Source organism: Chelonoidis abingdonii, chromosome 2 (genome assembly GCF_003597395.2).
Source record: "Chelonoidis abingdonii isolate Lonesome George chromosome 2, CheloAbing_2.0, whole genome shotgun sequence".
Lineage (NCBI taxonomy): Eukaryota > Metazoa > Chordata > Testudines > Testudinidae > Chelonoidis > Chelonoidis abingdonii.
Genome location: NC_133770.1, coordinates 175,333,311 through 175,347,142, shown reverse-complemented (window position 1 = coordinate 175,347,142; position 13,832 = coordinate 175,333,311). Strand labels below are relative to the sequence as shown.

General features: G+C 43.8%; 1 protein-coding gene across 2 annotated transcripts in view; it reads right to left on the bottom strand.

Moving 5' to 3' along the window:
* MYLK4 (myosin light chain kinase family member 4) overlaps window positions 1-13,832 on the bottom strand; it is a 127,344-nt gene that overhangs the window by 28,811 nt on the left and 84,701 nt on the right. The window lies entirely within an intron of this gene.

Genomic DNA, 13,832 nt, shown 5'->3' with positions numbered 1-13,832 from the left:
TCAGTTGCAGGTTGTCTGTGGGCACGATTGCCTGCCCACCTAAGGCCTGTGAAAGTGTGGGTCATTGCCAGGGATGGTTGTAGATCCCTGATGATGCGTTGGGAGAGGTGTTACTGGGGGCGCTTTGTATTGTGATGGCCAGTGGAGTTCCTGTTGGTTTGTTCTTGGGTGTGTTATGCGAGTAGGAGCTTTCTGGGTACACGGCGTGGCTCTGTTGATCTGTTTCCTCATTTCCCGTGCGGGTCATTGGTAGTTTTGAGAATGCTGTGAGATTTTTAAGGTGTTGGTCTCTGTCTGACGGGTTTAGAGCAGATGCGTTGTACTCAGTGCTTGGCTGTAGACAATGGATGGTGTGATGTCCCGGATGGAGCTGGAGGCTAGAAGTAGGCCTGCATAGCGGTCGGTCGGTTTCGTATAGGGTGGTGTAATGTGACCATCACTTATTTTGAACCGTGGTGTCTAGAAGTGGACCTCCGTGTAGATTGTGTCCAGCTGAGTTGATGGCTGGGTGGAAAGCTGTTGAAATCATGGTGGAATTGTTTCCAGAGTCTCCTTTCCCATGGGTCCGTATGATGAAGATGTCATCATGTAGCAATTTACGGTAGAGACGGGCGTGGTTGTCGAGAGCTGAGGAAGCGTTGTTCCAGGTCAGCCATAAAAATATTGGCAGATTGTGGGCCATGCGGTGTCATAGCAGTCCCCACTGACCTGGGAGATTTATTGTCATCAAAATGGAAATAGTTTGTGTGGGTATAAAGGCACAGAGCTCAGCAGCCAGTTGTGCGTGGCATCATCAGCGGATCCTGTTCTGACAGCTATGTTATTCCATCTGTGTGTGGCTGTGTTTGTTAGAGAGCCTCTACATCCATGGTGCTAGGATATGTTTTCTGGGAGGTGACCAGCATTTAGTTTTCCTGAGGAAATCATGGATGTCCGGTGAAGCTGGATTTGCTGGGTGCGAGTAGAGGTCTGAGTCAGAGAGTCCACAATCAACAGTCTTCAGTGAGAGTGCCAATCCCGATGTGGGGCGTCCAGATTTCCGGGTTTGTGGAGCTTGGGTAGTAGATAGAATAAGCCTGGTCGGGGCTCTGGGTATGTATTGTTCTGGTGTTAGATGTGGGAGTTCCTCGAGTAGATGTGTCAGTTTCTCGTGTATTCACTCGGATCTGAGGGAACGTGGCCTGTAGAATTTGGTATGGGAGTTGTCTGGCACCTCCTTTTGGTAGTCAACCTGTTCCTGAGGACAACAGCACCTCCTTTATCAGCCTCTTTGCTGATAAGTCAGGGTGGTTTTGAGGCTGTGGATGGCATTGCGTTCTGCACGGACTTGAAGTTATGAGGCCAAGCAATGTTGTTTTCCACGATCTCTGCCTGTTTGCACGTCAGTGGAAGCATAATATACGCCATCATATGCCAGCAATTGCCCTTCTGCTATGTACATCGGCAAACTGGACAGTCTCTATGCAAAGGATAAATGGACACAAATCAGATATTAGGAATGGCATATACACAAACCTGGTAGAGCACTTCAACCCTCCCATGACCACACTAATGCAGACCTTAAGGTGCATCCTTGCAGCAAAAAAAACTTCAGACCAGACTTCAAAGAGAAGATTGCTGAGCTTCAACATCTGCAAATTGACACCATTCAGCTCGGTTTGAAACAAAGACTGTGATGGCTGCCAACTACATTCATCTGACGAAGTGGGTATTCACCCATGAAAGCTCATGATCCAAAACGTCTGTTAGTCTATAAGGTGCAGGATTCTCTGCTGCTTTTACAGATTCAGACTAACATGGCTACCCCTCTGATCCTTTGAAAACGTCACCCTAAAGGTACAACTAATTCCTCTGCAATACCCAAAATGTAATTGCTACTGTACTGTGGATACCTACAGATCCTATTTGCCCCATGAAATACTGTTTCCTGAGCTGTTAAGGGTGCTTCTAGGGATCCCTTTAATCCAAACCCGTATAGGAGGTTTTAGACTTTCATTTGGGTGATTTCTTCTCTCACAATTTCTAGAATTATAGGAAACAATTTTCTTAGTCTTGGGTTTCTACAGTCTAAAGCGTCTCGGACTGGCATGGAAATTATGCACACAATTAAAAAAAAAGGTATTTCAGATGCACAACAAGGTTTACAGCATATCCTGTTCCCCCCCGCATTTACAGGAGGCCAAAGCTTCCAATGCTGTTTTCTTTCTTCATCCAGAATTGCCCCAAAGGGAAATATTAAAGGTTATATTTTGTGTGCCTAAAAATATGCACAAGCAAAAAGGTGTGTGCAGGAACACAAGTTGTGTAATCCAGTCAAAAAAAAAATTCCAGGCATAAACTTTTGCTTCCAACATTCACCATGTTCAGGCTCCATGTTAACACAGACCGAGTAAGAGTATAGGTGATGGCAGCAGCAGCAGAATAACATGGGAGCAGAATAAAGACTCTTTATGAACCTACAGTATGGAATGATGCATAAAACTATTTTCAGAAACTATTCAGAGTTGCATTAGAAACTCCATGATGAAAAAAATCATAGTAATTAGACGTTAAGCAATCATAAAAGATATAAATATCATGTATTTTAAAGCAATTTCAGATTCAGTCAGAAATTAATGTAATGCTTTTTATTAACATCTGACTCCTTTTTAATGAGCTGTGCTGTACTTAAATTCTTTCTTTATACTGCACCAGGGCTAACATTGGAATGTTTTTCTATCTAACTTTCAACTTTTTTTATTCACCTAATAAAAACCTTTGATTTTCTTCCCACTGCAGGCAACCTTATAATGAATGACTTCATGAAGCAGCCCTAAGGTTTTAGTTAGGTTTCCTTTGTGACTCCATCACATTTCTTCTGATGCCAAAAGGTACTATTTCATTGCTTCAGTTTGATCCCTTTCAACAGGTTGCAATATATAGAAATTTGCATAAGCAAAAGTACATTTTCTATTCATTGATTCATAGGCCTATAGACTTTGAGGTCAGAAGGGATGATCATGATCATCCAGTTTGACCTCTTGCATATTGCAGGCCACAGAACCTCACCCACTCACTTCTGTAGTAGGCTCATTACTCAGGCTACGATTTAGTCACAGGTATTTTTAGTGAAAATCATGGACAGGTCACAGGCAATAAACAAAAATTCATGGCCGTGACCTGTCCATGACTTATATTACAACTCCCCCTGGGAAGCTGGGAAGCCATTGCTGGAAGGGAAACAGGGGGCTGCTGCTGCGGGGAGGGGAGGCTGGGAGGGCAGGGCCAGCAGCACTAGCTGCCGGGGGGCTGCCGAGCAGCAGCTGCTCCAGCCGCCTGGGGACCGCTACTGGGGGCTGCGACAGCGGCTGCTCCGGCCACCCCAGGAACTGCTTCTCCGTTGGTCCCTGGGGCCAGTCCCACTGGCTGCTGCTCAGGCAGTTCCAGGGCCAGCTGCCCAAGGACCAGTGTTCCCACTAATTTTCCCACTCATGTGCAGAATGAATTTTGTTATGTGCAACAATATGGAGGTGATAGGGCTGAGAGGTTCAGAATGTGGGAGGGGGCTCAGGGCTGGGGCAGAAGGTTGGCAGGAGTGTGACGGCTCTGGCTGGAGGTGCGGGCTCTAGGGTGGGGGGGATGATGAGCTCATGGCTGGGGCAGTGGGTTAGGATGTGGGATGGGGCCGGGGGGAGGGCTCTTGCTGAGTACGGGCTCTGGAGAGGGGCTGGGGATGAGGGGTTTCGGACGCAGGCTGCCCTGGGGCTACAGTAGGGAGAGAGGACTCCCCCTGGGGCTGAGTTGGGGTCAGGGGAGAGGCGCCCCTCCCCTGGTCATGGCAGGCCCTGGTTGGGCAGGTTCCCTGAACACCTGTGTAGCACTAAATAGGCTGCTGCACAGCTTACAGGGAACTTAACTGGGGACCATCTGTGCAGCAGCTGGTGCAACTGGCCCCAGGTACTGCCTGAGCAGCAAGTGACCCATGTCCCATGCTGCAGAGGAAGGAGAAACCCCCCAGGGTCTCTGTCAATCTGATCTGGGGAAAAATTCCTTCTCAACCCCAAATATGGTGATCAGTTAGACCCTGAGTATGTGGGCAAGACCCACCAGCCAGACACCTCAGCCAGACACCTTGGAAAGAATTCTCTGTAGTGACTCAGAGTTCTACCCATCTAGTGTCCCATCTCCAACTGTTATCCTATCCTAATAACAGTAAAGGATAGACGTCATTAGTGTCTGTATTAGGGACATCCAAGATAGTTTACATAGATTTATTAGGATTGGATATCCAGCTTTTATGTAAGAGCTGAACATTATCCATGAATAGACATGATTGAGTTACTTGATCTACATGATGACATTGAGTACTTGAGCAAGTTGTTATCACCCAGTGTTATGTCATGGACTTTGCTACATAAGCATCGGCATATAGACTCTCCACATGTACATAATTCTATATGTAACAACTTGTTGTATGTGACTGAATCCTCAATATACTAACTTTTGGAATCAGAACATATGTGATGCTTTCTTTTCCTGAGAAAGTATTTGGCTCCATAACTCTCTACCTATCCTGGAACAGCTGGAATCCACTCTCTCCACTTTCATTTCCCTCCTCAAAGCACTTTTTGTCTGCAAAGACAGGCAGTGTTAAATGACCAGTGAATGAAATTCTGATACTTATTATTTACATGAAACAAAACACACACACCCATACTCCAATGTCATATGGTGAATCTGCTTCCATGTCTGATAGCACTCAGTGTAACTGAATAATTATTTATTGCTTGTCTACCGAGGCTGTAAGCGCCTAGAAGCAGAAATCTTCTCTCTTCCACTTTCTTTACAGTGCTGAGAGCACTCTAAAATAAATAATTATTCTGTATATGCTAATTTCAAGTCATAACATCTATTCAGTCACATCGAAGAATGTACAGTATGATTCCATACTAGGATATACATGAGATGCATATGTGGCCAACAGCCCTGAAATACCTTGGCAATAACTAACAGAATTTACTAGGCAGATATTGCTGCAAGGAAATTTGCATCAAGCTACCCATCACACACCAGGAAATCTTTGAATGCACTTCACTGGATTCAAGCTTAAAGAACAAAAAAGTCAAGAGAACAGAAACATCAAATATATATGAGTAAACAAATATATTGCAGTCCATCAAGACTAAAATGATGATCCTCACTTGTTATTAAAGACATTAGTTCAGCAGTTCAGTGCACTTCTAATACTGTTACAGTAAAACCACAGTTGGAACCATGCCTAAATATAGCCCCAATAACTCAAGAACGAGGGTAGCAATCAGGATGGGAGACCAAAGACAGCCTAAAGGAAAATGAAGGCTTTTAGTAAATTTTTCAACATGCAAAGCTAACAGTTGGCTCTAAAATACTATGTGTAATGTCTATTTTACTGTGAAAATCTAATTTAGAAACATGCAGGGTGTAATTGGCACTTTGCAAGACAGCTCTCATAAAGGGCAGTGGATAGCTACACTGCCCCAGGATGGGGTTGGGACCGAATTATGACTGAGAGTCACAGTTCAGTCATGACTTTCCCTTTGCTCCGACTGGAAAAAAGCGGAACCAGCCTTTTTCTTCCACAGCTTATCTCTGCCAATGCACAGGCTCAGCTGTATTGGATGATGAGTGACGCCAAGGCTCTGTCCACTTCCTGCTCCTGCCTGCCCACTTCCCATCCACCTGTATGGGACAGGGAGAAGTGATCCAGTGGCAACTGCTCTTCTACCTTCCCTTCCCTCCTCTGCTAGGGAGGATCTCTAGCAAAGTGAGTAGCCTGCATATGGGAGTAAGGGGGATCTTTATGCCCTCCTAGGCATCCAGGCTCACAGTCTGAGTCTGTAGTCTGTAACATGCACTCTGATATATTAAAGGAAGTACAACACAACTTGTTTGTAGTCATAATAATAATGATGATGATGATGAACTGCTTTTAAACATTTTGATATTCACCATGAACACTAGTCACTATCATTTCAGAGAGCAGTCATCTGTAGGTGGATTTTAAAAATAGTTGATGAAGATACTTCCAATGGCTCTGGAGTGCATGCAATAGTCCAGAAACAGCAGCCACTGGAATCAGTGGATACCGACTTTTGCTATGACCAGAGTATTAACCATGTGTAATCCTCGCCTATGTCAGGTGACTGGGACTAGGAAATAAAATCAATCTATTACCATCATTTCTACATGTCAGACCTTTATTACAAACACCTTGGTATATCGCTATTTACACGGGACCACCAGCTGCATGTGCACTTAAATCACATCATGAAGAACTTGCTCTGTACAGTACTCCAGAATTCTCTACAAAAGGGCTTATTTCCTCCTGTGGACTACAATTTTGTCACAGCTTATGTTGGAGAGGATGGATGAGAAGAGATCCATCTTGAAAGCCAAGCAATAGTGGCCATTTTCTTACTATAGTATAAAAAACATTGAGTTTCCTCTGTCAGACCACTTCAGGCAATCTTTTGCTACAAGAGCAATTAAGCAGCTGGCCTTGTTAGAAGACATTCCTCAGCTTTACTGATTCATGTGAGTCAAGCATGCATTGTCATGCATGGAAGGTATGTCCAGATTTCTTCATGGGCTATGTAAGGAGTTATCTAATCCCCCAGATTTCTTCATGGGCTGTTTTAGGAGATGTAGGGACTTTTCCAAATGGTTACAGACTTCAAAACCATCCCCAACACCTTTGATGATTCCTTTTTAACTGGATTTCCACACACAGGCTGGCTTCCTAATAACACACTTTATTTTATAAGCAAAGGGTTTTTTGTTTGTTTGTTTCTTTTTAAAGATCTGGGATTTCTTTATTTTCCCTATGGAGGCACACTTTGTCCTGCGGCACTTCACCATGGGAGCAACAGAACTCTGAATGGAATGTGCTTGGAATGGCCCCAGGGTCCACTGCACAGCCAGTCTTTGCTCCTCATAAGCAGTGTGTTTGTGCAGGACGAAGGATGTTGCCAGAATAACAGCAAATTAATTTAACTCAAAGAAACTGCTCTTGTCATTGAAAGCCAGCATGGTAGAGACCCAGCAATGAAGTGAAATTGCATTGACAATCCAAAGAAAGATGGGCATATTGAACGAAACATTCAAATGTATTATACATTACACTTACCTAACTAGCTCACTCCCAGGTGGGCTGTCACCTGAGAACCTGTTAATTTCTAAAATCTGGTGGCCTGCTAAAGGAGGATTTCCCACACCTGCGAGGGGGGAGCAAATCAGGACTCTTGCCTATCCCAAGTCCATCCTGCCCCTACCTCCTCACTTCCAGGAGCTTTCTCTTTCCCACCTGCCCACACTCCTGACATAACCATCTCCTTTCATCACCAGTTCCCAACTGCTGCTTATCTCAGAAGGTCATTCTAGGCTTGAAGAAGAGTCATAATGGACCCCCAAAATGGTGTCCATTTTCTTAACGTGCTGTAAATTATTGCACAGCAATGTATCACAAAAACCTAGGGAAATTAGCTCATGATCTATCTCTTCTCATATGAAAGACCAGCTCACTCATTCTCAGTATGTTCCATAGAGAAACTTTTAGGAGCCACACGTTGTCCTCCCACCAACCTGCAGAGATTCAGCAGAAAAATTAATACAGTCTGGGTCTGTATTAAATTTCCCACAGAGCCATTTTCTATGCTAAGAAGACTTTAAGGGGGGATTCTGAGGATGGCCTCAGAACATGGAGTCCAGCAATGTCACCGGGGGCCTTGAAGCTGGTGTGGAGACACAGCCAGATGTGAAACTTGTGGCCTGTATCTTCTTACTTTTGTGGCGGAAAAAAGGGGTCGTCTCCGACCCAGAAGGAAGAGTTTTGAGGAAACTCCAAGAAGTTCCCCTTATGGAGTTTTCATTCCCCTAGTCGCTTTCATACAAAGGAATAACTTGCTTGTGTCTATAACTAAGTTTTCTATTTTCCGGTCCAAGGATCTTCGAGGCAGTCATTTGTTCTGTTCAAGATAATTCTTCCCCTCTGTTCAACGAGTAGAGAGAGATATCTATTTTTCCTACAAGTAACATCAGCCAGTCAGGACATGACTTAAATTAGATGATGAATGACAAGAGAAGTGTTTTTATCTAGATATGTCGTGAAAAAATAAAGCATAACCCATAGCATTGGTGATACTTCTTTGCTCATTTTTCTCCTATAATTTTTATCACTCTATCTGTTTCTTTAGGTTCCTACATGGCCCCCTCAGTGCAGCATCCCAGTTCTTTTCCTTTCCATTTCATTTACAGTCAGAGACCTAGACTAGAAATAGTTCTTGTAGATGAGTCCTTTGTTGCTCACGGTACAAATCAGCTGGAGACCTCTTACTTTGCAAAACCCAGTGTCCTTTTATTTCCCTGTGTTCGTTCCTGACACCATCTATATACAACTCTGTACAATTCAATAGGAGTTAGGTAGCCACTTAGGGGACAGCTAATTCCTGTTGCCAGCTAGAAGCAACAGTTCCTTTACTTTTCTACTTCTGTCCCTGCTCCTCCTCCCCTTTCCACTGCCTGCCTGCCAGCTTTATAGGCCTTCTCCCCAGCAGGCTCACAGGTGATTACTCTTAGGCTCCTTTAATGAGCCTGTCATAAACAGATGGTTAAGGGTTAATGCCTCTTTTACCTGTAAAGGGTTAAAAAGTTCACCTAGCCTGGCTAACACCTGACCAGAGGAACCAATGGGGGAACAAGATGTTTCAAAAGGAAGGAGGGAAGTTTTTCTTTGTTTTAGAGTTTCAGTTTCAGCTGGAATGAAAAAGATCAAGGAACCAGCCTCTTATCAGAGTAGTAAGTTTTAGAAAGGGATAAATAGGTTTATGTTTATTTTTCTTTGTACTGTGTTCTTCTGCGGTACCATTAGGGACTTATCAAAGTTGCGGTATGTGGATATTTTTTTTTGTGTCTAATTTGTGCCAGGGGGACTCCTCTGTGATTGTTTATCTGTGTCTGTGAGAGTTCGCTGTTTGTATTCTCCTAGGGAGTTCTTTTACCTTTCTTTTCTTTATTAATCTTTTTTCTTATTACTGATTGATTTTTTCCTTGTTTTTTAGATCCCAGGGGTTGGATCTGGTCCACAGGCGTTTGGTGGGAAGGGGCGAGATGGTTTAATATTCTCCTTTGTTTTAAGATCCAAGGGGTTTGGATCTGTGTTCACCAGGGAATTGGTGAAGTCCCTCAAGACTACCCAGGGAAAAAGGTGGTACTTGGGGGTGGGGGTGATGATACCAGATCTAAGCTAGTAATTAAGCTTAGAAGTGTCCATGCAGGTCCCCACATCCGTACCCTAAAGTTCAGAGTGGGGAAGGAACCTTGACAGAGCCACACCTTGCCAGCTCCAATCATTTCCCCTTGATGGGAGCTGCACTAGCGGGGGCTGATTCAGTGCCTCTTAGGCCAGCACCCTGTTACAGTCCTACAATATGTATCTAATTATGTCTGAGTTCTGCTGACTTTTTTCTCCTCTTATATTCTTCAGCCTTATCCCTATTGACAAACACAGTGGAACAGCTCAGCAGCCCCACTATCAAGCCATTAATGCATTTCACCATTACATTCATTTTTTCACAAGCCAATATGTTTCTTAACAAATTCATGGTAACTAGAACCTTGGATTCCCTGTCCAAAGTTCACTTTGCAGTGGGTTTTCTGCTTTTATCTATCAGACTTGGCTCACACACAGAAGGTTATAAAGGTCTGGATTCAAAATTAACCGAGTTGTCTCAATACGTGGATGTTACTGCAGCCCCCAGTGTGGTTTGGGTTCCCAGGGGTTTGTAAATGTTTATTCCGGTTCATGGTGGTTCAGTGGGAGCAGAAATAAATTTTCCTCTTCCAAAATGGCAGAGGAAAAAGGTCTGAGGACCATGAGGAAGTGATATATTGCTCTTGTAAAACAATGTTCAACCTGTTTGAGAATGAGTGGCTTCTGGCCTGTTAGTTCACGTAAGATTTGCCTTTCTTGGTCCAATTCCCAGTACAGTCTGACTAATCTGGACTATGCAGAGCTGATGAAGACCAGGCTAAAGAGACACCTCATCACTGCCACTCACCTGGCTGCTCTGACTATTCCTTCATTTAGGGGAAACTGCAGGGTCTCTACAGTACACAAACCCTCTGCCAAGGGCTGAATTTCACTTGGAATGCATATAATATCTCTGCTGCTATACCACAGATATCTTTATAAGGTATAACAGTGGGCATGTGTGAGTGTAAGGAGTTATCTAATCCCCCATCCCACCACCCCTCTTTTTTGGAAAATCTTCTCTTTGTTTTTGCAAGAACATTTTAAGACCTAACTTGTGCATCCATTCTGCAGCAAACACACTGTTATCTTCCCTAGGGAAGAGAAGATTCTATTTGCCCCCAAAATCAATAATTGGCAGCCCCAAAGCAACAGGCTCAGCAGAAGAAATGTACAAACCGAGCTGAAGGATCTTTTACTAAGTTCCACTATACTTAGCAGACAGCTAAATTAAAAGTCTGGGATGAATATGTGTGTATTAAGTTCTCCTATTGTTCACTGGGTTGTTTGATAATTTCACATGATGGTCCTTTTATAATAAATCATGCACATGCACAGAATAAAGTAACAACAAGCCAATATATATATATAAAACAACCAAAAATATTAAATGTAATAATATCATCAGGGCAAATCCAGAAGTGCTTACTCAGTCCTTACTCTAGTCCAAGGGTCAGCAACCTCTGGCATGCAGCTCTCCAGGGTAAGCATCCTGGTGGGCCAGGCCAGTTTGTTTACCTGCTGCATCAGCAGGTTCGGCCGATCGCAGCTCCCACCGGCTGCGGTTCACCATTCCAGGCCAATAGGAGCAGCAGGAAGTGGCATGGGCCGAGGGAAGTGCTGTCCCCATTGACCTGGAGTGGCGAACTGCAGCCAGTGGGAGCCGTGATCAGCCAAACCTGCCGATGAGGCAGGTAAACAAACTGGCCCGGCCCACCAGGATGCTTACCCTGGCGAGCCGCGTGCCAGAGGTTGCCGACCTCTGCTCTAGACAAACCCCTATGGATGCCAATTAACGTCAGTGAGTCAGTCTGAAGACTAAGTGTGGGAGCGAGGGAAGGAGGTGGTGCTTGGTGAACAGGGAAGAGCCTGATGGGACAAAAAGTTATTTGACTTTTTGTTCCTTCCCCTTCTGGCAAAGGGGAGTGCTGCTGGCTGATATTGGGTAAACAGTGCAGCTGTGAGCTGGGGATGACGCTCATTGAGTAGGCTTTGTTGGAGTAGGATTCGAATGTCTTCCAAGCAGGGGCTTCTCTTAAATACTTGGAAGTGAAATAGTGATGGTGGGGTGGTCTTACCCCTCTGCCTCCTCCCAGTCTCTTTCCTCTGGGTATGGTGGGGCAAGAGAAACAGAAACCTCTGCCTGAGAGAGAATGACAAAAGTTTGAGAAAAGGCTCCAGGACTTAGTTTATTGTGAATTTTCAATGTTCCTAAAATATCCATCCACTTATTTCCAAATTTCAGCCTGTCCCTGTGACATCTTCTGAGTGTCTCACCCGCAACTTCAACTTAGCATGGCCAAAACAGAACTCTTATCTTTCCTTCCAAGCTTCTTGCACATCTGCCCTGTTCTTCAGGCTCTAGCCGGGGAGGTTATCTTTGACTCCTCCCTCTCTCTTGCCCCACACTCCCAGACAGTGTCCAAATACCTCCACTCCTCTGCCAAAACATTTCAAGAGCCCACACTTTTTTTCTCTCTCTCTCCACACAGCTAATGCTCTTATTCAGGCCCTCATAACCTCCTCCTTTCTGTTGTCCCTAACAGACTCCTTGCCCCATCCACTCCACTGAAACTCTGCTGTTGGCACACCTTCCTAGTCCTCACTCAGACCACATTACTCTGCTCATTTGATCCCTCTGCTGGCTTCTCCATCTTACTGAATCCAATTCATGCTTCTTTTCCACCCCTTCCCGGCCTTTAGCAACTCCTCCTCTCTCTGTGTCCTCTCTCCTCTCTTTGTGTCTTTCCGTCTCATTTTGCTCAACCTGCCAAGGATGCTAGTCTCACTTGCCCATTTGTCATCTTCTCTCACACCCATCTCTGGGTCATCTTCCACGCTCTCCCTTATGCCTGGCATGCTTCCCTGAATTCATCAATAAAGGCTACTACTCTCTCAACGTTTGTCTTACTCTGTACTTCTACAGCACTTGGCACCATGGGGCCCTGATTCTGACTGAGCCTAGGAGTGTTACCACACTTCATTAGCATCATGGGGCTGATTCTGTTCTTACTTACAACAATGTTACAAAAGTGTGTAATTCCGCTGACATCTATGCAGTTTTACTTTTGGTTTACACCAGTATGAGGACAATCAGGTCCCATGTGTCTAGCTTTGTAGCACAGTGTTTTACACATTAAAAAAAGTTACAAATAAAAATTTGGATACTATAAATAAGTAACATTTTTTCCACCCAATCAGCGTACATCTCATTAATGAAGGTGACAGTACCAAGGTGAAAGCCTTTTTCGTTTATTAGAATTTATTTAATGAGGCCAGTCCAATCTGACAGTCAAAAAGATCCTGTCTGTAAAAATATGATTTGTCGTTTCATGGATATTCTCTGAAAACAAGTTTGCATAAGGACACCGGGGAGAATTGGACTAATTGACTGGAAGAAAGAGCTTTATGAGCTGTTCCTCTGTTGCCCTTCAGACTCCATTAGCCTCTACTAAGTTACATACATTGGCTCCAGCACTACTTATTTAACTAGGAAGTAAAGCTCTTGAAAGATAGCTAGGCATCTGGTTAGCCACTCAGGGAACATTCTGAAGTAATATGGGGTACTTCTCAATACAAGTAGCACCATATCCTGTTAATAACTTCACGCATTTTTCCCTTTGTTAAAAAGCTTGTGATATTGAAGAATGGGTCCTCTAACGTATGAAACCCTAAAAAGTTTACACCTTTAAACAAAATGAAAAATAAAGCAGCAAAGGATTTGGGAACACCCATTTTAATTCATTGTAATGAATGTTAATGTTGAAAATAACTTGTCAAAACAATTTTATAAATCATCTAAACTTAAGAGGCTAATATCAGTGTTACCAGATCTAAGCACAATGAAACAAGCTTACAGGAGTGATCCAAAGCCCATTATTGTTAATGGAAGTTGTTTCATAGATTCCAATGTGTTTTAGATCAGGTTCATGGAAAACCTAGCAAAGCTCCATTTCTAGTGAAGAGGAATAAAAAGTTTTATTTCAGGGGATTTTTTACAAACTGAAGTTCCAGTTACAGTGAACCTAACCTTCTTAGGGCCAAGATCTGGAATTCTTACTCAGGTAAAACTCCCCAGAAGACAGCAGGAGTGTATAAGTATTGCACCAAAATACATGTAATGAAGTGACTTGTATAGGACTGATCCCAAGCCCACTGAAGCAAGTGAGAATTTTTCCATCAACTTCAATGAACTTTGAATCAGGCCACATAAGATCTTCACTGAACTTCTTTTCCCAAATACTTATAAACTCAGAGAATATCATAGCAAAATCCATGGCCAGATCCTGATCCCATTGAAATCAATATCAAGTTTGTACTGACTTCAACGGGAACAGAATTGGGCCCCTAACTACACCTCTACCTCGATATAAAGCTGTCCTTGGGAGCCAAAAAATCTTACCGCGTTATAGGTGAATCCGCGTTATATCGAATTTGCTGTGATCTGCCAGAGTGCGGAGCCCAGCCCCGCCCAAGAGTATTGCTTTACACGTTATATCCAAATTTGTGTTAAATCGAGTGGAGTTCTATTGAGGTAGCGGTGTATGTTTTCTACACAAGGAAACTG